This window comes from Stenella coeruleoalba (genome assembly GCF_951394435.1).
Source record: "Stenella coeruleoalba genome assembly, chromosome: 4".
In the NCBI taxonomy this organism is placed as follows: domain Eukaryota; kingdom Metazoa; phylum Chordata; class Mammalia; order Artiodactyla; family Delphinidae; genus Stenella; species Stenella coeruleoalba.
The window spans coordinates 6,308,831-6,335,031 of record NC_137149.1 but is presented as its reverse complement, the minus strand read 5'-3'; the positions used below and the strand labels follow the sequence as shown (position 1 = coordinate 6,335,031).

The 26,201-nt window shown below is 37.1% G+C and overlaps 1 long non-coding RNA gene across 1 annotated transcript in view; it reads left to right on the top strand.

Moving 5' to 3' along the window:
* The window catches only part of LOC307186177, a 33,234-nt gene extending 7,316 nt beyond the window's left edge, over positions 1–25,918 (top strand). The window contains exon 5 of the long non-coding RNA XR_013828262.1: positions 25,844–25,918. This is a non-coding gene — a long non-coding RNA (uncharacterized lncRNA). The remainder of the gene's footprint in view (positions 1–25,843) is intronic.
* The last annotated feature ends 283 nt before the right edge of the window (positions 25,919–26,201 follow it).

Sequence of the window (26,201 nt, the reverse complement as noted above, 5' to 3'; positions counted from 1 at the left end):
ACAGACACAGTAACAAGATGAACTCTCTAAGGATTTGAGCTAATAGAACAATATAAATGATACTTTATAATGTATAATTGTTAAGGTGCTACAAGAAGGAAGTTAAATGATAATGCAAAATGCTTTGAATGAAAAAGAGGCAGATTAACAAGAGAAACAAGGACCAAATAAATTGTTTAGAAATGAAAATGTACAAATGAACACAGTCTTTAGACAGGCCAAAAGGCTGATTAGGAACACAGGAAAAGAATGTTGTTGAACTTAAATATATATCTGAGGAAGCTATCTAGAAGCTGCAAAAAGAGATAAAGAGATGAGAAATACAAAACAGAAGAGATCTAGGGAATAGAATGGAAGGCCAGTGTATTTTTAATAGGAGACTGAGGATGGAGAATAGGGAATAAAGAGAAAGCAACACTTGGAGAGGTAATAGTTGAAAAATTTCCAGAAATAGTAAAAAACAAAATATTGAAGCCACAAAATTACAGTATATTCAAGAGGAGTAACAAAATCTGTTTTTAAAAATATAAATTCAAGATGAATTAAAAATAAATCTTTCTTAAAAAGTATATAAATATCTTTATGCTATCAAGATAAAGAACAATGATGTTAACACATAACAACAACAAAAATAAAACAAAAAGGGTAACTTTATTATGAATATATGACTGTACTGTATTATAGTATGACTATGTTAATATTAAAACTTTACTGTGACAAATGACAGTATAAACAGGGTAAGACCATAGACTGAGAGAATATATTATAACACAGATATATTAAAAAAATATAATTCAGCATGAAAGAGCCAGCGATTCAGTAGAAAATGTTTCAAAGAATATGATTAGGTAATTCACAGAAGACTAAAATAAGAATGGTTGATCATTATACGAAAAGATTTTTAAAAGATAGCAAGCATTTGGGAAATCTCCTGTTACATTTTTGTAACTACTTTTGAAAGGAAGTATGTAATATCTATAGAAACTAAAACTTACATACCTTATGACCTAAGAATTCTAATTCAATTGCCATACTTTTTGCAATAGTTACATCAGAGGATAAATAAATGATGTCATATTATTACAAATGGATTACTATATAGTTACCTCCACATTTTCTCCACTGTTTAAGATGTGGATTTCAGCACTTGTTACGCCTACCCAACTCTTCTAAGGGAAACTGCACTGCTGGAAACACCCACTGAAGAAGGAGAGCCCAGGGCATCCCTTGAAGAGGTGACCACTGATTTTAGGAGAGTGAAAACCACAGGTCAGCAAAGCTGGTCCTGTCTGACACAGAAAACTATCCCTGAGAGGGAAAGTGGCGATATGCTGTTAGTCATATATTCGTTCTCCGGAATTTGAACAGAAAAATGTTAGGATAGCTCCGTAGTAGCAGAACTAGAAACAAGAATATATAGGTAATAAGAATCAGATCAAGAGAAGAGGATGATCCTATGAACAAAACTAGAATAAGGAAACAGTTAGCTTCCTTTCACTTAAAAAAAAAAAAAAGTTAATTGTACCCTCTCCCACTGTATTGGAAACAGATGTTTTTGAACTCTAACTTAAAAAAAAAAGTGTAGATAAAATAAAACCATAATGAATATAGTTGTAAGGCTAAATTCTTGTTGCTCTTTTCCTTTTGAACTATTTCTTTAAGTAGGTATGTAATTTTATTTTTAATTGGAAACTTTCTCAAGTTTCAGAAATTACTTAGAAATCTTATTTACCTAAAAATAAGACAAATGAAAACCTTTTCCACATTTACCAGTATAATTCTCTTGTGTGTTGTTCCTAATGTTTCAAGGATGCATTGATTTTAAAAACTGAGTTACAATAACTTAATTTTTTCCCTTAATTTTTGCCTCAAGATTGATTCTCCCATTTCCTGATAGAACAAAGAATGGAAATTTGATTCTTCATACATACGACTTCTGAGTGAGAATTGTTTTGGGGGAGGGTTATAAAAAATAATGAAATACAAGAAATACAAACTGGTATTAAAAATAATAAGATAAACTCATTCCTTAATTACGCGTAAGATTACATATTTTGTGCCCCCAAAGAAAATGAGATCCTAACATTAATCAAGTTTTTCTTTGGAATAACAGCTTTAAAAAAAACAAGAATACCTGAAGACACGTTACAGAAGTTAACTCAGCTAATAGTTTATGAGGTAGTTTTATTTCTGAATTAATTATGCTAATACTTCTCTAGTCAATGGTGGCTGGTGTAGCATGAACAGTGGTGATAGGTGGGGATATTGGTCTGATGGTTCTGAGCAGATTCCATTCCCACGGATGGGAAAAATAGAAAGCAAAAGAGGCAGGAAGCCGCGGTGAATGCAATAGTTAAAACTCAGCTTGCCCTGAGGAGGAGGGGGGAAGGGCGGAGGGAAAGAAAAAAGCGAGAGCAGACAGACAGGTCATGTAAACCATGAGCCAGGAAGTGAATTCTTTAAAATGATGCTTGCCAGAAGCTAAATTCGTGTAAATGTGGGTCTTTTTTTTTATTTCCCTAATGCTGTTACTATTGGAATGAGGAATACTTGGGGACCGGATGGGAGAGAGGTCAGAAGTCACTAAATTGTAGTTTTATGAAGAATATAATTGCTCTTGCTTCAGTTTTAACATGAAACGCTATAGGCCAAGAAAAAACAATTCGCCTTCTCATGAACCACCGTGTCCAGCATTTCTGGAAGATGTGTATTATATGAGAAACAAATTTTATCCTAAAGCATTGGTTTATATTTTAAAAATCTGTCTGGTTTAGAGTTGCTGGGAGGAGGTGGGGAGGAAGTTGTTAGTCAGGAATGGCTGCTGCTTGGGTTGAATGGGGAGGAACCTAAGTGACTTAATCATTTCAGTTATCTAAAGAAGTTGGTCTGTTTCATATCCCAATGTCTAGTAGAAAAATAATTTGCGGCTAATAGGCATAAAAAAAACTCTCAATCATTAAAACCTCCAACATTGCTAATCCAGAGTTCAGCTTAGCTTCAGCGCCTTAAAGATAAAATTGAAAAGTACATATTCATACCGTAGTACGTGTACTCAAACATATACTATCGCTTCCTTTTCAGTGATGAAAATCGCGTGTCAGGCATATAGCTGTGATCATCTTAGGGTTAAGGTCAATTGATGAAATAGGTGTTTGATTTCTAACAGTATTTTTTGCAAGTGCCATAAACCAGTGAATCACTAGCAGGGAAACCAAGGCAGAACCACCCTTAACGAGTAGCTTAGTACAGTGGTATTAGACATATTCAAAACTGAAAAGTCTTTTAGAAAAAAAAGGGGAGGGAGGCTGAGAAATGCCCCTTTTGTATTAGCCTCATTTAAGTCTCACTATATGAACTTTAGTTAAGAGTGAAAATGCTTGCCAAAGTTGCACAAACCCTTAATGTGACTTTTATCATGTAAAAATACCTTCACTTTTACATTTCCTTAGTGTGGCTGATTTTACCCATTAGATAAAACATGTTGAAGTTTCAGGCACTGGACATATAACTATGTCAAATGTATAATGGAGAAATGCCTTTCTGTGTGTTCAAGAAGAAAAGTACCTACCCAAGGGATAATTAACATTCTTCTAAAAGAAAATGTTTGTTCCTTCCTTTAAATTTAAGCTTTTTAAAAAGTCTGCTCTAAAAATACATAATCAGAGGGAATAAATGCTAGATAACTAAAATTATTCAAACACCCAGAGGACATTTTCCTCTTCGCATGGTTAGCAATAGAGTCTAGATTTTCATATTCAGTGTTAGTATCTTTAAGGCTAGAGGTTTCTTTTCCAAACACTAAATTGCTCAAGAATTTTGAGAACAATTTTGAGTAATCCAAGATTCAAAGAGCTATGGTTAATAAATTGCATCCCCCCTGGGCTTTGAATCAGAATACTCAGAGAGCTTCTAGAAAGGAGAATATACAAATAAAGATAAGATACAGTAAAAAAGTTTTTTTCCAAAACATAACTTTATTCATTCTCTTTGAAATACTGACCATTAATTTATCATTTTAAAATACATTCATTAAAAGAACTATATAAAGTCTCCAATTTCCTCAATTATGGAGTTATACAGAGATATATATATATATATATATATATATATATATATATATATATATATATTTATTTATTTATTTATTTTTGACCACGTTGGGTCTTCATTGCTGCGCGCAGGCTTTCTCTAGTTGTGGTGAGTGGGGCTACTCTTCGTTGTGGCGCTCAGGCTTCTCATTGCGGTGGCTTCTCTTGTTGCAGAGCACGAGCTTTAGGCACGTGGGCTTCAGTAGTTGTGGCACACAGGCTCAGTAGTTGTGGCTCGTGGACTCTAGAGCACAGGCTCAGTAGTTGTGGCGCACGGGCTTAGTTGCTCTGCGGCATGTGGAATCCTCCCGGACCAGGGCTTGAACCCGTGCCCCCTGCATTGGCAGGCGGATTCTTAACCACTGCCCCACCAGGGAAGCTCATATACAGAGATAGTTTTTACTGTACGCTATTTAATAACGGCACTTCCTTTCAATAAGACGTTGTATGGGAGGAAAAATATCTTTTTCCTCCTATCTTTCTAGGTTCTTAGCTAGGTCTCTGTAACAAAAGACAAATTAGCAATAGAAACGCACACAGACTTATTTAATATAAATTTTGCCTAACACAGGGGCCCTCATAAGGAAATAGAGCTCTGAAGAAATAGTTAAACCTGAACAGTTTTATGCTAGGTTTGATGAAGAGTGGAAGGTTGTAGGAAAATGTGATGGGACAAGGGGTATGAGCTAGGTGTAGTAAACTGGGGGAAACCTAGAAAGTCTATTGGTTTAGATTCCTTTCAGTGTCCCTGTCTTCAGAGTTAAGGATGCTCCTTTCCTCTGGGTATAGGGAGGGCACCCCTCACATGAAGATCTAATGACCTGCCTCATGGGAGGAGGTCAGAGAGCCTTTCCAGCACTTGCTGTTTCTCACTTCCCTTCAGGTTAAAATATTATTCATGCCAAGGTGCCAGATTTGGGGGTAGTATGTCCTGAACCCCATCAATATTCCAGTGGAGACTCCCAGAGTGTGAATTCCTGAAAATAAAAGTTACTTAGACAAGTAGTGACATTGACCTCATTAAGATATCTGCGTATTGGTCAGAGAAAGTGATACCTCAGTGATTTCATCAGAATGCAAACTAGAGACAGCGTTACCTTAATTGGATTCAAGAACAGTGAAGGACAAATTTCCGTGGGTATCCTCATATGAGAAATCTGGAGGGTGAAAGAAGGGTTAGTCTCAGGCACTCTACCAAATAGTCTAAAAGTTGTTTACATTTGAAACAGGAATTATGTTATTAGAATATGTTAGTGAGCATAACGTAATACCCATGTGGAAGTAAGTGTTTCTCCAATATTCTCTGGGGTGTCTGTCTCACCTGAATATCTCTACAGTTGGTATAAAAATAGTCTGTCACTGGTTAAAGCAGACTGAGAAATAGCAGTCCTGACTCCTGGCTCATTTTCCAAATTACCTTTGTGCACCAGGGAATGAAGCTTGCTTTTAACTCAGTGGCTGTGCAACGAACATATTCCTCATGGAAAACATGCGTAGGAGGTCATATTTCCTCATCACAGCTGGTGTCAGTCCTCTTAGAAAAACAGAAGAAAAGGAGTACAATTATTTCACCTCAGTTAATTTGTGAGTCTCCCCAATAAGGCTTGAGTTTCAATTTATATTTTCGTGAAGAATGAATTAATCAACACCTTGAAAGTTTGAGCTGTATGTGTTGTCTGTGTGTGTGTATGTGTGTGTGTGAGATAGAGACCGATTCATGATGTAGTATGGGAATCCTTGTCTCTCAACAAATAGCACACGTGGGCTCATTTTTGGTTTTAGATAAATTTTAAAATAAAATAACACAGTTTGAGAAAAAGGCTGAACCGGACCCATTATTGGGCAAGTTGTGAAAAAAAATCTTGTTGATTGAAAAGTTTACACTTAAACTGTTCTATACCTCAACTAAGCAAAGTACTGCTCAGAAAGTGAGAAATTCCAGAGCAATTTATTGAAGATATCCTAATATGTTGATTTTCATTTCCTTTCTAGCCATCTTTTTCTTCTCTTTTTCTTTCTGTAGTTTCACTTACTGAGGGACTATTATATTACAAATACCATGCTAAGCTTTGTTTGATAAAGAATGCTAAAATGAAGACCTTGGTCTAAAGGAATTTGTACCCTAATTGGGAAAATAAATAAACACATATGAAGAAAAGAACTTAATAATTATTGAGTACCTGTTGTAGTTCAATCACATATTCACACAAGCTCTATAACTTGTGCTTCATAAAAATCCTTTGAGGTAGATGCTATTAAGTTACCTGTGTTGAACATAAGGGGAATTAATTTCAAAGAGGCCCAAAGTCCTGCTGCTAATGAATGCCAGACCTAGGATTTGAACCAGAGAGGATTCTCTGTCCAGGCCATGGTTCTTTGTTGTGTACCAAGCCCCTCTCCTCTGCTACTTTTTTCTCCATATAACTTCTTTGCTCCATTTCTCACTTGCCACTCATTCATTCCTTAATGAAGGATGTACTCAAGAACTGCAGAAGGGCTAATTGTGATGACTCCAGTAACAGCTGAGAAATAAGAGGTAGATTTTTCACACAAACACAAACAGGAGATAGAGTTCCTACGGGTCAAGATGAAGTTGGGAGGGCATTTCCCTCAAATAAATTGTATAGTAACATCACATCCTCACTAGAAAAGCCTTTCTTATATTTTAAGACTTAACTCAAGTGGCCTGTCTTTGGATTACAATGAATGATAGGTGAAATTAAAGGTGGTCAGAGCTCAAACTCCTAATGTTATATATCAGTTTATTGTTGCATTGTTTTTCAGACAGTACGTCATGTGAGAATGTACTGATGGAAATGAATATTTAGTAAGCCAGTCCAGAATGCACTGTGGTAGGACAGTTCACAGAAAGAAGACAAAAGCTTCAAATTTAAGTTCTGTAATATACTGGTACCATCCACCTCTCCAAATGACAGAGAGATCTGATTTTGTCGATATGAAATAGGATTTGTATCACCTATGGGTCCTGTTTGATAGTAAACTTATTGTAATGGAATTACCTGGACTTGAAGTCACAAGATATGTATTCAATGCTGGATCTCTTTTTATACTAGGTGTGTGATTTGAGACAAGGTATTTTAATCACTGTAGATCTCAATTTCAGTGGCTGAAAAATGAGGAGTGCAATATATTTCATACAGGGTAACACAAATGTTAAATGAGGGAAGGTCAATAAAAATGTTGAGCTTAATATCTTGCACACAGAGCTTAGTACATGTCATATGACACTGGGGAGAGTTTGCCCAACCAGAAAACCTTGAGACTTAGCCCATCTGCCATCTTTGACATATAGTACTGATCATTTGCCCAGTTTGGATCATGACTGCTCAGACAGTGAACAAAATGGAAACCATCTCAAGAAGAAAGAGGGGAGGACAATGTAAAAGTTGGCACTGTACTGCTTCAAATAACGTGGTAAGGCTTTAAAGTGCCAGAAAACAGCAGCAGAGCCTAGAATAGTTCCACAGCAGATAAAAAGAGTGTATAAATTAAGCAAAATCTAGATGACAACTACAAGTATAAAGGGTAGACATGCAGAGAAAGGAACTGTCTAAGAACGGAGTCTGTACTTGGAAATCAGCATCACTATTTTAATCAGTAATACTTTCCACCAGTTTCATAAATTCACTAGAGATCATCTGCTGCTTGGCAGTGTGCTGTGGACTTAATGTATGCATCCCCCAAATTGCTATGTTGAAGCCCTAACCTACAATGTGAATGGTATTTGGATGTGGAGCTTTGAGAGTATTCAGATTAGGATGAGGTCATGAGGGTGGGGCCCCCATGATGAGGTTAGTGCCCTTATAAGAAGAGGAAGACATCAGAGCTCTCTCTCCTTCTCTTTCTCTGCCATGTGAGGACACAGAGAGGAGATTACTGCCTGAAAGCCAGGAAAAGGGCTCTCACAGAGAACTGAATGTGCAGGCACCTCAACCTTGGACTTCCTAGCCTCCAGAACTGTGAGAAATAGGTGTCTGTTATCTAAGCCACCCAGTCTGTGGTGTTTTGTTAGGGCAGCCTGAGCTGACAAAAGCACAACATAAGCACTCATTTTATAACCACACCCTCCCTCAACATGTCATGGACTGAAGCTCCCCAAAGTTTCTGAGTTCAACAACAAGTTTGTGCTGATTCCCTTGAAGTAAGTTATCCTCGTTTTTGAAAAATTAAAGAAATCAAATTGTGGCTATTAGGCAAGCTTTAGGTTGAGCTCAGGAAATTCTCTTTATATGCTATCAAGTAGGGATTCTGTATATTTTGAGATGCATTTGAGAAGAAACAGATAGTGATGATCAAGGTACCAGGTGTCCCCATTACTCATCAGGGTTTCTCTCTTTTTTTATTGCTCTAGTGAAAACCATAAAGAGCAGGTTATGTAAAATTAAATTGAAATATTATGAACTTCTAAATTTTAAAAGGAGAAACATGATTGAAAGTGATTTCCATACCTCTAACTTTTATATATCATTCAATACTTCATTATATTAACACTGATAATACGTGCACTTGCTGTGAGTACTTTACACATGCCAGAATGTGTCTTAGAGGCATTTATTATCATCATCACCACAATGGTTTGAGATAGCTATCGTTCAGATATAACAGATGAGGCAATAGGCTCAGGATGTTTAAGTATCTTGACTAAGCTACTGAGGCAGCTACACATATGAGCTGGGATATTAACCAGTGCTGATGACTCCAGGTCCCAGGCTCTTCCATGTAAAAATAACTTCTGAGGTTTTGGTTTGGTTATATGAATTCAAATGACCTTCTTTCCATGTTTTGAGTACTTTTTCACCAGAGAACCTATCTTCAGCAAGTTCTTGCGTTACACGGTAGCAGCAATAGAAGAAAAGTGAGCACAAAAAACAGGCTACTTAGAACCTTTATCTACTTCTAAACGGAAGAGTATTTTCTCCTCACCATTTACTAAATGTACAGAACATACCAAGTGTTTCGGTTCTTATGGCAATGCATATTTTTGTTGGTTTGTTTGTTTTTAAATGCATATGTTTTTCCCTAAGTTTTTCATTTAATTTACCTGTTTTGAGGGATAATATCTAGGCTAATTTAGGATGCCGCTTTTATTTTTCTATCAGTTACTTTTCTCTCTATAGAGTATTAATTTTAATTTCTCTTTTATTGGCAGTTTTCCTTGTATCTTAAAGTCAGTTCAGTTTGGGGAACTGAAGAGTAGGTCCTGGCATCTAACATACATCAATTCTTCATTTTTTGGAAATGGCCGAGAAAAAAAAAATAAGCGATTATAAAATATATTTTGGTGAATCATATAAGGTAGAAAAAAATAAAACCACTGTTTCTCTCTAGGTCTATTTCTGGTAGTAACTAGACATGGTAACTATGATTTAGGCTTCACAAGAAGACATACCTGATATATCTTCAGTGACTCCAGTGCCTCATGCTGCTACTCTCACAGGAAGAAATTTTCTTTTGGAAGTTAGAAAGTGAAACGTTCTGTGGGAAAAAATATAGCAAGCAATGGGGATGATGTGTGCTGGGAGGAGGGTTAAAATGTTAAATGGAGAGTTAGGGAAGCTCCCACTGAGAAGGTGACAGGTAAGCAGAAACTTGGATGAAGTGAGGAAATCTGGGGAAAGAGCGTTCTAGAAAGACAGAACAGCTGGTACAAAGGCAGGAGTGTAATTAGTGCATTTGCAAGTAGGAAGGAAGCCAGTATGACTGAGACAAGATTAAAGAGGTAATGGGTAGGCAGATTGTTCACAGGTTTTTGTACATAGAAGGAAAAGATACAACATAAAAAAGTATACAAGGTTTACCCTGGCTGCTCTGTTGAGAAGATAGTGTAAGGACAAGAATGAAACCAGAAAAACAAATAAGGAGATCATCACAAAAATTCAGTAAAGAAACACTGATGGCTTGGACCAAAATGGTAGCCATGGAACTGGTGAGAAGTGGTTGGATTCTTAATGTATTTTGAAGATAAAATCAACAAGGATTGCCACTGTACTAGATGTGTGTTGTGAGAGAAAGAGCCCAGTCGATGATGATTTCAAGAATTTTGGCCTAAGGGTCTAGCATGATAGAATGGTCGGTAATTAAGATTGGGAAACCATGGGAGAAGCACGTTTAGTGGATGCAGATCAGGAATTTAGTTTTGGACACATTAAGTTTGAGATGCCTATCAGATGAACCCAAGACTGCTGAGATGCAGCTAGAAATACGCAGCAGGTGGAGTTTAGGAGACGTGAATGTGGGTGCTGCCATCACATGGATGGTGTTTAAAGGCACGAGATTAGATAAGATCCCCAAGGGAGTAAGTGGAGAGAGAGAGAGAGAGAGAGAGAGAGAGAGAGAGATGAAAAGAAACCCCAACTTTGAGCAGCTCGCTCACTCCAACTTTAAGAGAGAGAGAGATTAGGAAACATCAGCAACATGTACTGAGAGGTAACTGTCAAAGTGCAGCAGTAAAACTAGCAGAATGTGCTGGACTGGACTTCAAGCTAAAGACAGAATTTCAAGCAGCCTTTACTCTTTCTAATAGGTGGCATACTTATAGCTGAGATAAACTCTTGATAACTTATATCACCCTGAAATTTGTGGATATTTAAGTACTCCTTGACGTGTGAAGTAGCAATATTTTCATACACCATTATTTTATCAGACATTATGAGGTCAGAGTCAAATATGAAGTATTGGGCAGCTGCACTATTTGCTGTACTACTTACTCATTGAAGAAAATCATCAAAATTATCAAGCTATTCTTAGGGCAGAGAGCGATACTTCTGCCTCGTTGGATTATGAAACATGATAAATACGGCAGTACATTGTATTATACAGAAAATAAATGGCGGGAAAATCAAATGTTTCACGCAAATCAGCATAAAATATTTTTTCGAGGTGCCAAAATACATTAGCATTATGTATTCTGGCCACCTTGACTTTAAAAATCGAAGTCTTGATACAAAAGCCTATAATTTGGGAGTGTTCCTGTGCTTTAATAAAGTATGAAGTTTTGTCCCAACAGGTTGGCCGTAGACTCCTGAAACAGTAGGCTCCCTAGATGTCCTCAAAATACAATATGATGTTCAGAGAATTATTTGGGAGGACATCTACTGACTAAGGGGAAGAAAACACGCGTACATTACAATTTTCTTATGAAGAGATCGACTTTCCACAATATTAAAAATGATCACAGCACAGGTATGTGAGCACATGCATAAAAACACCGCATATTTGTTTTGTTAACTATATCATTATGATAAAAATAAGTCCTGGCCACGAGGAGTAACAGAAATAATTTTAAGATGACAACAGAAGATACACAACCATAGTGGACATTTTCTGTTTTTAACACCGTATTTGGAGAAGAATCAGAGCCCACGTCTCACAGGAAATAGCCCGGTTGCTTATCTGTGAGAAGTTTCATATTCCAAGAACATCCGCTCCGCCCGCCCTTTCCCCTCTCTCTTCCGAGCCCCACCTTGCCTACTTACCCCTTCAACACTGGACATAAATCAGTTTCATCTGCTAGCTCTTGATGCTCTTTCTTCCATTCCTCTTTCTGTCTTTGTACTTGGGTCTCCACTGCACCATATGGCAGCTGAGAGCAGGGAGAGTGACGACCTGCCTCCAAACAAAAGGGGCTGTGGTGTCAGAGCGGGCCATGAATGCATGGGACACAGTCATGTATAGCAGGGCCTCCAGCCCTGTCGGGTAGGACCAAACGGATGCTGACAGTGCCGACTCCATGTAGACAGAGAAAGAGGGAGCTCCCTGGGCCTCAAATTTAAATTCTTTCTTTCAGTGTGTCCTTTTCCCCACCTTTCCTTCCCTCTGTTTTCTTTTTTTAATTCTGTGCCCAAAACATATTTGTTTATTAATGACAAAGTCAGAATGTGGGGCAGTACAAGAAATTAGAGAATTAAAGCAAGTCGTCTTATTTACACACTTTGAAATATCTCTAGAGAGTATGTCAAGCAACACGTGTTTAAACATGGAAGGGGAAAACAGATACATTTCAAGAAAACCACATCCTTTTTTCCTTTCTCGTGAGGAATCATTCTACACACTGACATGAATTAAGTAACTCATGAAAGAACAGTATCTGGATAATACACGAGGATACAGGCATTAAGGAGAGAATTCTGATTATAACAACTTAACTGCAGTTTCTACGATTATGCCTTTTATTATTTATTAGGGTTTAGTATGTCATTCAAGAGAAAAAGGCGCCTTCTCAGTGTTTCCCTTCTTCCCTCTTTCTTGTTCTTCTTGAACTTGCATCCTTCTCCTGTGCCTGTGTATGCATGATTTGTTTCAGTGGAGAATTTCTGCAAAGCAGACACAACATTTTTATTGGTGAAGTTAACACCATGCTAGAAGAATAGTACATTCAAGCTGTAAATCCGCCAGCTTTCAGGAGACTCATTTATTCTGTTCCATATGAAAAAAACCCTCTACTACAGGGGAAGAGTTGAATATGACCATGTACATTTATGAAGGAACATTTTATGCTTTATTGCTGTAGACTATTGCTGGCCTTCGAGGCTGGTGTTGATTTTATTTGATGAACGTAAGAGTATAATAAAAGGTAGAACAGGCATCTCTCACCTCTCTCAACCACGGTCCACCCACCCTACAAGGCATCCTGGATCACAGTATGCCAGGCCCCTCGGGTTATTTAAAGGAGCCTCGGCAAGCTTCCAGATTCTGGTGTCCGACCTTTTACAAGGAGGCAACAATGACAGTTCCTCATGAAGTAGATCAGTGGACATGCGTAGAGTACCTCAACACTGCCACGTACTATTCCACCAAAATCTTTAAAAATAGAGTGAAGCTTACATGGCTCATCCCAACGCATTGTTCATAATACACCCTCCTAACAGGGCTTCTTTTCATAGTTTTACTATGAACATACCTTCCTTCCCTCTTTAGCTATAAAGTCATTTAATGCCCGTCAATTATACATGCAAGTTTTAAAAACTCATATATAGTGATTTTCTTTGTTCAGTGTAGTCTGAGATGCATGGTTATCTTCCAGTAGATTCAAAAGCAAAATGATAGGGGCTTTTCATTTATGTTCTTCATAAATTCTCTTTCACAATGACCATAAATGTTTGGTCTCACGTGAAACATTCATTAAAATAAACATTCATTAAAATAAACAGAGCCAAGAGCTGAGGGTGCCTGTGTTTAGCTCAAATCAGGTTCTGTATGTTTCTGCAGGCAGTAAGAGTTATGTGGTACATCATCTGCCAGAAAGATATGTATAGAGAGGACCCTCTGTGATACAAACAGAAAGCAAGCCACAAAGCAACTATTCACCCTGTTCTGTTCACTGCAGCCACATCTGTTTACATGGCCTCTGCTCCACCCTGAAAGGTTTTGTCCTCCCACCTCCATTTCATTTTACACAGCTCTCAGGGGCTGATGGTTTGGAAGATTTTTCTTTTTCTTTCCCCATTAAGAGCAAGGGATTCAGATCTGCTTTGTGAAACAGAAATCTGAAAAACAGGTTTACAGATAGCAGTTGTTCCTTTTTCTAGTCTATCCAGTTGGAGTTCTAGTGAAGGATAACTATAAACTCCAACTCATTAATTTTTTTTTTTTTTTTTTTTTTTTTTTTTGCGGTACGCGGCCCTCTCACTATTGTGGCCTCTCCCGTTGCGGAGCACAGGCTCCGGACGCGCAGGCTCAGCGGCCATGGCTCACGGGCCCAGCCGCTCCGCGGCATGTGGGACCTTCCCAGACCGGGGCAAGAACCCGTGTCCCCTGCATCGGCAGGCGGACTCTCAACCACTGCGCCACCAGGGAAGCCCCTCATTAAATTTTAAAGTAACTTTAACACACAAGGTATGTTTCTTTAGGAAGCTAGGAGACTGTATTATTTTCTCAGCTCTGCTTATTACTAAATGTGTTTGCTTCCGTTTGACACAATCGTATTTTTAAAAAGTATGCTCTTTCCGAGTGAAACTGTAAGAAATGAACACATTATCTAGAAATCGAATATTACAGAATTCTCACTATATGAATACTTTATAATAACAGATTATATTTTTATGACACTTTACATGTTACAAAGTGATTTTACTCACATTAGTTTATTAGATCCTCAAAAAAATCCCTGAGGAAGACAGGGCAAATATTATCACTGTTTATATCATATATCACCAAAAGAAAAACGAAGCTCACAAAAATTCAACCCGGTCAATTTTAAAGATCTAACTGGCTTTATTGAAAAATTCCTGAATTGGGCGCTATCCCACCTAGGAAGTAGAGAGGAGCTTCAAGGAGCTATACAAAATGGAAGGCTTTGATAGGCAGAAAGGGGAAAAGAGTAGATTGTTCCAGGCTTAGGTAAAGTACCTATGGGGAATGGAAGGGAGCTATGTGGCAGATTACCTCATTGGTGCTGACCGGAAAATTCCAGACTGGCCAATTACGATTACATTCCTGGGGGAGATTGTAACTGCAATTAAGTTAGGTATTAAGTCTTGTTTTACTGATGTGGAGCTTAGCACAAGTGATGCCATTTCAGGCCTTTTTTTTTTTTTTTTTCCAATTCCCCACTTTTATAATCAGACTGTCAGGTTAACTGAGAGATGTGATCAAAGTTTAAGGCATCAGTGCCACTCTTAGCTACCACTCTAATTCTCAAAGCTTTGTTGATCCCTTGTGTGGAATCCACAAGTCATGATGTTTTTGCTTAAGTCCTGTGATATTCACAGGTTCTCTTCATTCCTCTTCTGATGTTCCAGTCTTAGGGAGATCATTTGCTTAATGGTTAGCGGCTGCAAACACACATTTAAAGCTTTTGAGAGAATACAGTGCATCAGGGATATTATTCTGATTATAATGAGCAGAATAATTCCCAGTGTTTGGGGGGCACTTCAGAGCCATTGTCCCCAAGACCCAAACCAATCAAAATCAACTAAGTCAAAGAAAGTCATAGGTTGATCTACCATCCAACTACATTATCTTCAATTTGCTTAGGGGAGAAAGCTTGAGAAATATTTCTGTTGGGCTCTATCAGCTTTCAATCTCTGAGCAACACTTGACCGTAGAGCTACCTAATAAAAAATCCTTTTAAATATCTTGTCAATATTTTAGCTGGACAACCAGTAAATATTTCTGGCAATATTGAACGATTCCTTGGACTTAAGAGATGTCCCCAAAGCGGGTGCAAAAGATATTTTATTTTCCTGTCTCCACTGGCTACTACCAACAGAGATCTGGGAGAGCTGACTTTGGTAGGAATTTTGCTTTTAATTTTAGTTTCCCCCTGGGTGTTAAGTGGAATAACATAGCAGTTTTCCAGAAAGAAATCCCTCAAGAGTGTCATCAGCTTTGGGAGAGGGTCATATGGGGGTCCTCCTTTGAAAGAAGCTATGGGGGTATCTGTAAGGCCATTAACTTGGTATTTTGCTTATGGTCATGTAGTCTTTTTAGAGTGAAAAAAACCGATTTGGAAAGAGGATTACTAGAATGAGTGCACAAGTAAAGGAAGGAAGCGAACAATTGGAGCTATGTTCGTCGTATAGTCTTTTGCTTTAGGTGCGTCTTATATCTTTAATTTTCTCATTAGCCTTTTTTTTTTTTTTTTTTTTTTTTTTGCGGTACACGGGCCTCTTACTGTTGTGGCCTCTCCCGTTGCAGAGCACAAGCTCCGGACGCGCAGGCTCAGGGGCCATGGCTCACGGGCCCAGCCGCTCCGAGGCATGTGGGATCCTCCCGGACCGGGGCACGAACCCACGTCCCCTGCATCGGCAGGCGGACTCTCAACCAGTGCGCCACCAGGGAAGCCCTCATTAGCCTTTTACAACGAATCTTTCAATGAAGCTATTTTGAAGTCTTTTGGAGGCTACCGTGTACGAATTAAAATAGGTATCCCATTCTGTTTGTTTGATTTGGAAGCTCTTGTTTTTAAGTGCACTTTTAAACTAATCTTATCTGATTCAAATGTCCCTTCTAATGACCATTGTGATTCCCCTGAGGGCTGGCAGCAGTTTGGTAGGACCCTAGCTGCAAATGGAGTTCAACCCACGTTTCTGTCTGGCCATATTTTGAGGCTCCCAACCTGACAGTTACCAGGTTAAGCTCTCAGGACATAGTAAGATTTTGCCATTTTTGTAAATATCTACCGCTTCTGCAATTATAGTTCTTAGACATAAACACTTGACTCTAGAAATTAAAGATCTCAGTTCTTTTCTCTAAGCTTTATCTACACAAAGCAAGACAAACAAAATTACCAGTATTAGGGACTGCCATTAGCTTTAGTTGTTTCCAAATTGTTAAACAATTGATTTCAAACATACAAACAAAACTTCGAAATGTTTGAAAACTAAATCGTGAAAAACGCTAATGGTAACAGAAGAGTAACTGGCAGAAGGAATTCTCCTGCATACTATGCCACTCACCACCTGCTGCTTTATGTGGAACAGAGAAAATGAGAAAAGAAAAGAAAAAAAAGATGAAGCCCTTCACTGTCAAATAACACTAGTGCCCAAGATAGAAAGCCTGTATAGAGATGCTCTACCACCATGTTTCTCATCCCATAGTTTAGTTAATAAATATTTACTGGATGAATTCATAGTTATGGCCCAGAAAACTTTAAAATGGTAGATATAGGTCATTCCTGGGTAAATTTAGAAGTACTAGCCAGGAAATTTTAGCAGAAAAGAGGATTTTAAAGATATCACCCAATGAGAAGCAGCAAAGTGACACATTTCTTTAATTCTCATTATTTATTAAAAGTTCCATGTAAATAACTTATGGTAAATGGATATTCAAGCAATAGTACATTCTAGTCCATACAATACTTGTAAAATTAAAAATGAGGTCAGTCTTCAGCAGCCATAAAACTCAGTTTTAGCAAAGAATAGAAGATGTTTCCACCAATCCTGCTCAGAGTTGGTTTGAGTATGTGAAGAAAGATTCAAAACTAAACTGTGAACTAAAATCACAGTTTTTTCCTTTCATTCAGAAAACAATTATTTGAGAAAACATCAAACATAACATAAAAAGAAAAGATAAAAGGCACAAAAGTGAGTGACATTGATGGGGAATTGCATATAGTTGCCAAACTGGAATTCAAAACCATGTCTACATTTTTAGGAGTTAAAAGAAAAAAAAAACAATGAAGATAATTGGTATTTCCTGAGCTTAAGGAAATAAGCTCAACAGGACATATGGTTTCATTTTGGGGTCTCTAGTTTCTTATGAAAATGTTGCTATTTCTGTAGGCATCTTCATTTAAGGGAATGGGAGAAATAACGAATTAAACCAGAGATAGTTCAGCTGATTTTGATTTTATCTTATGGTTTTCACCTTTTTAGCATAGTAAATAATTGGATTCTTTGGGGAAAAGAAAGTTCTATTAAGTAGGGGAAAAATAAAGCATTTAAAAATCATATTGTCTCAAATACATCCCAAATGGTATGTGTTAAAAAAATTATAAATCTCCTTTACTGTATTTCATTGTTGCTAAGAAGTTTTATCCACTTTCAATTTTACTTTTTTTGAGCTATAATGTGCTGTTTCTTGAATATCAATTTACCAAGTTATTTACGTTACAATTCCAATAAATAATGAAAATAATTGCCCAGAAGTTATGGCATCATATAATCAAGACAGTATTTGTTCTATGATACATTCAAAACAACTAAGCACGGCTTCCCTTGTGGCACAGTGGTTGAGAATCTGCCTGCCAATGCAGGAGACATGGGTTCGATCCCTGGTCCGGGAAGATCCCACATGTCACGGAGCAACTAAGCCTGTGCGCCACAACTACTGAGCCTGTGCTCTAGAGCCCGTGAGCCACAACTACTGAGCCTGTGTGCCACAACTACTGAAGCCCACGCGCCTAGAGCCTGTGCTCCACGACCGGAGAAGCCACCACAATGAGAAGCCCACGCACTGCAACGAAGAGTAGCCCCCGCTCGCCGCAACTAGAGAAAGCCCGCACACAGCAACGAAGACCCAACACAGCCAAAAATAAATAATAAATAAAATAAATAAATTTATAACAAAAAACAACTAAGCAAAGTAAGACTTCAAAGTTTATCAAGGGAAGTGGTGTTTTTTTAAAAATATTTTTATTGTTAAAAAATGCGACCATCATCTGGCCCTTCAGCGAGTCCTAATCCGTTTGTTGGTGGAGAATCTTCCCTCAATGTCGATAACTGCTGACTGATCAGGGTGGTGATTGCTGAAGGTTGGGGTGGCTGTGGGAATTTCTTAAAGCGAGACAACAATTGAATTTACTGCATTGATTGACTCTTCTGTTCACAAAAAATATCTCTGTAGCATGTAATGCTGTTTGATCGCATTTTACCCACATAACTTTCAAAATTGAAGTCAGTCCTCTCAAACCTTGCTGCTGCTTTATCAGCTAAGTTTATATAATATTCTAGATCCTTTGATGTTATTTCAGCAGTCTTCACAGCATCTTCACCAGGAGTAGATTCCATCTCAGAAAACCACTCTCTTTTCTCATCCATGAGAAGCAACTCATCATCTGTGAAATTTTTAACATGAGATTTGCAGTGATTCAGGAACATCTTCAGGCTCCACTTCCAATTCTAGTCCTCTTGCTATTTCCACCACATCTGCAGTTACTTCCTCCACTGAAGGCTTGAACCCCTCAAAGTCATCCATGAGGGTTGGAATCAACTTCTTCCAAACCCCTGCAATGTTGATATTTTGACCTCTTCCCATGAGTCGCAAATGTTCTTAAAGGCATCTAGAATGATGAATCCTCTTCTGAGGTTTTCCATTTATTTTGCCCAGATCTATCAGGGGAATTACTATCTATGACAGCTACAGCCTTATGAAATGTATTTCTTGAATAACAAGACCTGAAATTACTCCTTGATTCATGGGCTACAGAATGGATAATGTGTTAGTAAGTATGGAAACAACATTAATCTCATTGTACATCTCCATCAGAACTCTTGGGTGACCAGGTACATGTCAATGAACAGTCATGGGAAGTGGTGTTTTTGAGGGGTAATAGTTTAGTTTTCTTTTTATTAGAAAGTCTCTACCCAACCCTGACGTGACTTTAAAATCTAGAGCCACCTCATCTCAGTTCTTAAACACCTTGACGTCAAAGGACATTCATTATGCTAGACTGAATATGCAAAATGTATATGGCATTATATCTTACTACTACAATGGTTGATTTGGTGTGATAGTTGTATAAAATATACATGAACAATTCTTAAAACAGATCATATTTAATGCTAAGTAATAGAAACACATGCAAGATACAAAAGGAAATTAACTATGCTATCTCAGTACATAGCTTCAGAGGATTAACTAGATTTAAAAAGCAGATCAGAAGAGTTGTTTTGGTCCATTCAAAATCAGATGTTTCCAAGAATAATATGCTATATTGCTCCTTGTTACCACTGAATATTATATATATATAAAATATGTATTTATTTAATATTACATTATCCAACATTTATAATATATATCTTATAACATATATAATATATGTTGGCCCAGAAACTACAAAGCCAATGTCTGTTTTAATTTAAATAAATTGACCCTGCTTGTACACTCAAAGAAGACCCTACACTCCTCAGTTCTACTTCCCAACCTAAGTTATTAGGAATTACATGCTCCAAAATAAACTCTTTGCGATCATGTACCCTCGGGTTAACACAACGAACGATTTCAGAGTTTTCTAACCCTTCCTCTCTCAAAGATATTCTAGTTCCAAATTTGTTTCAGTTGGACCTTGAGGTAAAAAAAATAAAACTTTTCCATTAGTAAAATGATTTTCCCGTTATAGAGAACTGCAGAAAAAGTACTAAAAAAGAAAACTTTAATGAAATACACTTCAAGATGAGAATGGCAAAGAGAGTGGGAAGGACAAAAATCTTTATAGTGGCTCCCATTAGCTCCCAGATTCTTTCTCTTTTTTTCAGAAGACTCAGTAAATAAGGTCAAATTCATTGAATAGACTGTTTATTCAAATGAAGCCACACTGGAACAAGCTTTCTTGAATAGTAACTGGGAAAAAGCTATGTAGTTAATTTGTCTCATGAAATTGATTTTGAATCTTTCTCTGTATTAAAGAGGAAAGACCAAAATCTACCCAAAGGTGAACTTTGACAAGATGAATGAACTTTGGACTTCCACTAGTGAAAGGGAGCTGCTCATCTTATATCTTGTAACTCAATAACAAGAAAGCATATGTGGGGAAAAAAAAGAATAGATTTTTGCTTATTCACATGTATGAGTGGTTTTGTCTGAGTTTTTTTGGTAAAGTTTCCAAAAAACAACTCTGTTATTGCCAGTTCATTAACTTATTCTTATTTTCTATTTGTAAAATACTCAGTAGTTATCTAGTACTAGTAGAAAATAACAAAATTTGGAATGCTTCCTATGAAAATAATGATTTCCAGCTGACTTATAAACAAGCTTTGTGTTAATATACCTTCCCTTTTGTGGTTCTGTCTCATTAAGACATCTTCAGTTGGGCACAAAAGGTCTCCAATTAAAAAGCTCTGCTCTGAACCAACATGATTATTTGGGTCTGGTCTACACAAACAACATTTGCTGTGGCTATGTGGGTTTTTATTTACCTTTGCGGCATTTGTTCCTCTGATCCTAAGACCCTCAGAAGAAGAAAGGAATGTTCTGGGATTTTCCTGTAGAATGACATTTGCCTTCTTAGGTTGGCCGAGTCCCCATTAATTCCAGGTTTGTTTCCTCTAGGCTGTTTTTTACTAATTAGCTTGATTTTGTGTGATTTCTTCTCTACATATGGCATTCACAGATCTTTGAAAACTGAAACGCACACACATACAAATGTTTGTGAATTCAACATGCATTCAACTTGCCTATCAAGAGTATGGAAATTTAAAAAAAATAACAGAGCTATTTGGATGAACCCTAAAGCATTTACAAACAGTAATCGTCTCTCACCCGGCTTTATTGAGGATTATGCTTTCATGTTGTAAAAGCTATAAAATTAAAAATGGATTTAGAATGATAAATCAGCAGAAGCTGCTGGAAAGGATGAAGCCACAGATGAAAAGAGGCCGTTACAAGGAAGTGGGAATGAGGTGGGATGTGGATTTATTCAAGGGGCAGAGAGTTGTAGGGGACTAACAATTATATTCAATTAACTCAATAAGCAGTTTAGTCAGGAAAGACTCCAAAATTACAGGCATTTTTTTCCTAGGAAGGGCATATGAGGCTAGGTGGAGGAGTCTTGCAAAGAAATAAAAGTTTTGTTCCAAGAGACTAGAGAATTATTAGAATGACTTCACAGAAGGCAGCTCTGGTCTAAAAACAAAGGGAGATTCTAAGAGCCCAATGAGAGAGAATGTCCACTATCACTTGGAGACATAGCAAATTGATCAATTTGATAGGCACATAGTTGGAAGAATATTATTCTCGTAGTAATCATCACCCTCCCTGTGAATCTTTCCCTGTACTCCCACGGAAGCTTGGTGCTTTCTCCTTCCTGATTCCATAGAATGCTAAAGTCTGATATAAACTTCTGTTGTGACACAACATATTGTTTAGATTTTTGGTTTTATTTTTTTTTTCCAACTCTTCCAGGAGACTAGCATAGAACCTGATGCATAGTAGGTTCTCTAAAATATTTCTTTAACCAGAGAAATCAAGTTCATCTATACTGTTTTCTATAGTATATAAACCTGTTTATGAGTTTTATGCTATACATTCCTTCTCTTATAGAAGGTCCATTGGAGAATAAAAATTTAAATCCAATTAGGATCAGGAGAATGAGAAAACAAACCACAGACTGGGAAAAAAATTTGCAAAAGACACATCTGACCAAGGACTGTTATCCAAAATATACAAAGAACCCTTATAACTCAACAATAAGAAAACAAACAACCTAATTAAAAAATGGACCAAAGACTTTAACAGGCATCTCACCAAAGAAGATATACAGATGGCAAATCAGCATATGAAAAGATGCTCTATATCATAGGTCATCAGGGATATGCAACTTAAAACAACACTGAGATACCACTATACACCTATTAGAATGGCCAAAACCTGGAACACTGGCAACACCAAGTGCTGGTGAAGATGTGGAGCAACAAGGACTCTCATTCATTTCTGGTGGGAATCTAAAATGGTACAGCCACTCTGGAAGACAGTTTGGTGACCTCTTAGAAAACCAAACATTCTTACCATATGATCCAGCAATTGCACTCCTTGGTATTTACCCAAAGGAGTTCACAACTTAAAACTACACAAACCTGTACATGGTGTTTATAGCAGCCTGTTCATAATTCCTTGTTCATAAAACTTGGAAGCAACCAAGATGTCCTTCAGGAGGTGAATGGAAAAGAAAACTGTGGTATATCCCGACAATGGACTATTGTTCAACATTAAAAAGAAATGAGCTCTTAAGTGATAAAAAGTCATAAAGGAAACCAATGTATATTACTACTAAGTGAAAGAAGCCAATATGAAAAGGCTATGTAGAGTATGCTCCAATTATATGACATTCTGGGAAAGGCAAATCTATGAAGGAAAAAATCATTGTTTGTGAGGGATCAGGTAGGGGGAGGGATGAATAGGTGGAGCACAGAGGATTTTTTAGGCAGTGAAAGTACTCTGTACAATACCATAATAATGGATATAAGTCATTATACATGTGTCCAAACCCATAGAATATACAATGGCAAGAGTGAACAGTAATGTAGGCCGTGGACTTTGGGTGATTATGATGTGTCAGTGTAAGTTCATCAGTTGTATAAAGGTACCACTCTGGTAGGGGATATTGATAATAGGGGAGGCTGTCCATGTGTGGGGTAAGGGGCTGTGTGGGAAATCTCTGTGTCTTCCCCTCAATTTTGCTGTGAACCTAAAATTGCTCTACAAATAGTCTTAATAAAAATAAATTGAAAATGCTATTATGATTTACACAAATAATTGAGAGAAATGGGGAGAAGTAAAGAACATGAATTTAAGGCTAGACTCTTAGTTTCCCTCTCTTAAGATGGAACTGTGGAAAACTAATGGCCTTGAGTATTAAGAAGCTTATTTTTTGGGCTACGTGAAGGTTAAGGCTAGAATTTTACAATAGGAACTAAGAGACTGGGCCAGGCTGGAGGCAGCGTTGCCCCAAACTTTGGATTGATTCTTGCTACTGATGGTTCACAGTTGGGAGACTTTAATGAATAGAGACCAAGCAGATGAGTTTTAACTGAACAGTCTGTATGGCTGAATGTCCTTGACACACATGAGTGGGACCTGGGACCTGATGGACGTGTTTTGTTACCACATCATCAAAAGAACCAGTATATTGAGAGCTCTGCCACTCAGCATAGCTTGCAGGTTAATTTAATTGGATTGATAGATTTTATTCAACAGCATAAACGAGGCCTACTCGTATGTGTATAGCCAATGACATTTTTTATGGCTGTTTTCTAAGATAAGTAGTATGAGCTAAATGCAAGTAATTACAGGTCTGCAAATAAGGAAAAACATAAGTGCACTGTAGTTGAATTGACATGGTGGTCTTGATCATTGGTTATGTAGGTGCACAATGGGAATTTTGGCTTGACACTTGCTCATAAAACAACAAAGGATCCTCTTATAGTACCCTCTCGCTGCCATGAGTGTTGATGGTGCTGCCTGGGATGAACTGGGGAGGTGGATCCAAAAGTTTTGGAGAAATATCTCAAACCAACCTAGTTGGTAATTTGATCAGCGGCGCTGATCTTTCAAATGCCAAACTCAACAGTAATATGTTCCATATGAAATAAATAAGGAAAATAGTATGCGCACGCAAATACATTCAGAGAAAATTTAGGTCACCCCAGGACTTTGTCCTCTCATTTTGGCTCCTTGCTCTACAGTTTTTCATATCCTGCAGGTCCGGGAGTAGCAACGATCAGTCTGTGAGCCCTTTCTTTTGCCAACGTTAGAAGTCCAGATGAGGAAGTATAGTTTTATTGGATTTGCTAAAATGCTTTCATTTAGAACACACAAGCTCTCTCATTTAGAATATAGGCAGCTTCACCCTCAATTTGCCAGGAAAAATAATCATAACTGTTTACTCTCTGGACCTAATAAACACTTAGAATTTAATTTTCAAAATATTTTAAATCATTTTATAAGTAATCTGTAGAATTTTTAAATTAAAAGTTTAATTTACTTAATTTTTATTAATATTTTCATCAATTTTGTTATACAAAACTATCAAATATTAACAGTAGTATCAAGACATTTACTGTTTTTATCAAGTAAGTTTTGGCATGTTGCTTCATAAAATATGAAATAATACAGTCATATATCCTTCCAACAAAATGTGATGGTCTAGGTTTTTGTCAAAATTTTTATGTTATGAAGTCTTTCTTCCTGTTGAGTGGCTGACTGGATGAGAAAACCATATTACCTTTTGTCCTTAGAAGTGTATTGCTTCCTTATCAATTTTGAGTTTGAAAAATTCTTGTAAGGTATCATCAATCTGAAGACCTATAGTCTGAGATTTTGCTTACATGATCAGTTTCCCCAGGATGTCGTAGTACAGAGAGCTGTTCTCTTTCTCTTTGCACTCACCTTCTGATTTGTCTAATGGTTGTGAAATGTCTTTCTCCGTCAATTTTCTCCTCTTTGCTCAGATAGGCAGAAAAAAAATTCAGAGATTTTACTGTGTTCAGTGAAAGCTAAAAGCAGATTACAAAAAATAATGACAGGCAGATTTCCTTTATGCCTTCTTGAAGGATGATGCATTACTTTGGACAATACAGTAAGAGAGCTGAAGAATAATTTATTTCACTTTTGTATTGTCCTTCTACATATTTCATCATTCTTCTTGATTCTTATTATTTGGGGATTTTTTGGATAGTTGAGAAAAATTGATGTGTAATGAAGAGTAGAGATGAAATAATGTCTAGAATTACAAAATACGAAAATATTTCAAGACATGAAAAAACAGATCCTTAATTTCACATAGTATATCTTTTTAAAAAATAAAAGTGACTCATGAACGCTTATGGTAATTACAAAATAGAATGAACTTTATTCTGTTAACAATTTTATGTTTGAACTTCGGAAATCTTTAAGAAAGAATAAGATTCATGAGATATCAACCCTTACAAAATGCTCAAAAAAGAAACTCAAAAGTTAAAATTGAGTCTAATGACCCAGAAGTCTAATAACTCTCAGCAATACTGAGAGTTAAAAGAATGAGGCCAAGAGGTCATGGATATACACAAATCAATAGACAGTGAAACAGTCGATGATTGTGTACAGAATGCATCTGCTAGGGATGTTCTGAAATTTTGGAGGAAAAGTCAACTTCTACATGAAATAAATAAGAATGCAATAATAAACTGTATATATCCAAACAAATTGTGATTTCCACATGTTTTAAAAGGCCCAGGTGCTGAACAGTAAGTAATCTAACCTTTTGGTGTTAAGTAAGAAAGAGCTTATATAAAGAACCTTATTTTATTGTATATCATTATACTGGCTTCACATGAATCCAATTCTGAATTACTTTAAGTCTTACCCATCTTTAATTTATCAGTGTCTCTGTGGGATTATGTATGGTGATCTGAGTAATGCCAAGGATTTCATGTCCAAACTCTTTTCTTACCTGATAATTCTTAGATGTTGTCTGGTATCTCATCACGGTCAAACAGTTTAATCCTTTAGTTATAAAAACATTCTTAAAATTCATATGTTTAAGGATGAATAATTCAATTGTGCTTTAGTTTGATTTGGTTTTATATGTTTGTTTTCAGAGGGCATGTTGCAAAACAGAATTTGAGATTTTTGCTTTGAGGAGATAGATATTTCATTGGCTGGTAAGTAGAAACATGCCCTTTTGAAGGAGGGGGCAATGCCATCTGAAGAGTGATTTTATATCCAGTCAGAGGACTGCATGAGAGTAGTGAGAACCCACGTCCCAGAGAAAATAGGTGTTTTGCCAAAGGAGCATTATACAGGGAGGAATACAATCTCACCACCGCCAAACTTTTCCACATGTTTGGTCACTCCAGTGATTTGGTTTTCTCAGCGCCTGATAGTCCCGTTATGAATCGTTTCCCAAAAATGTGGGTATGTGTGTATCACAGAGAGAGTTCTGAAACCACAGTGGTG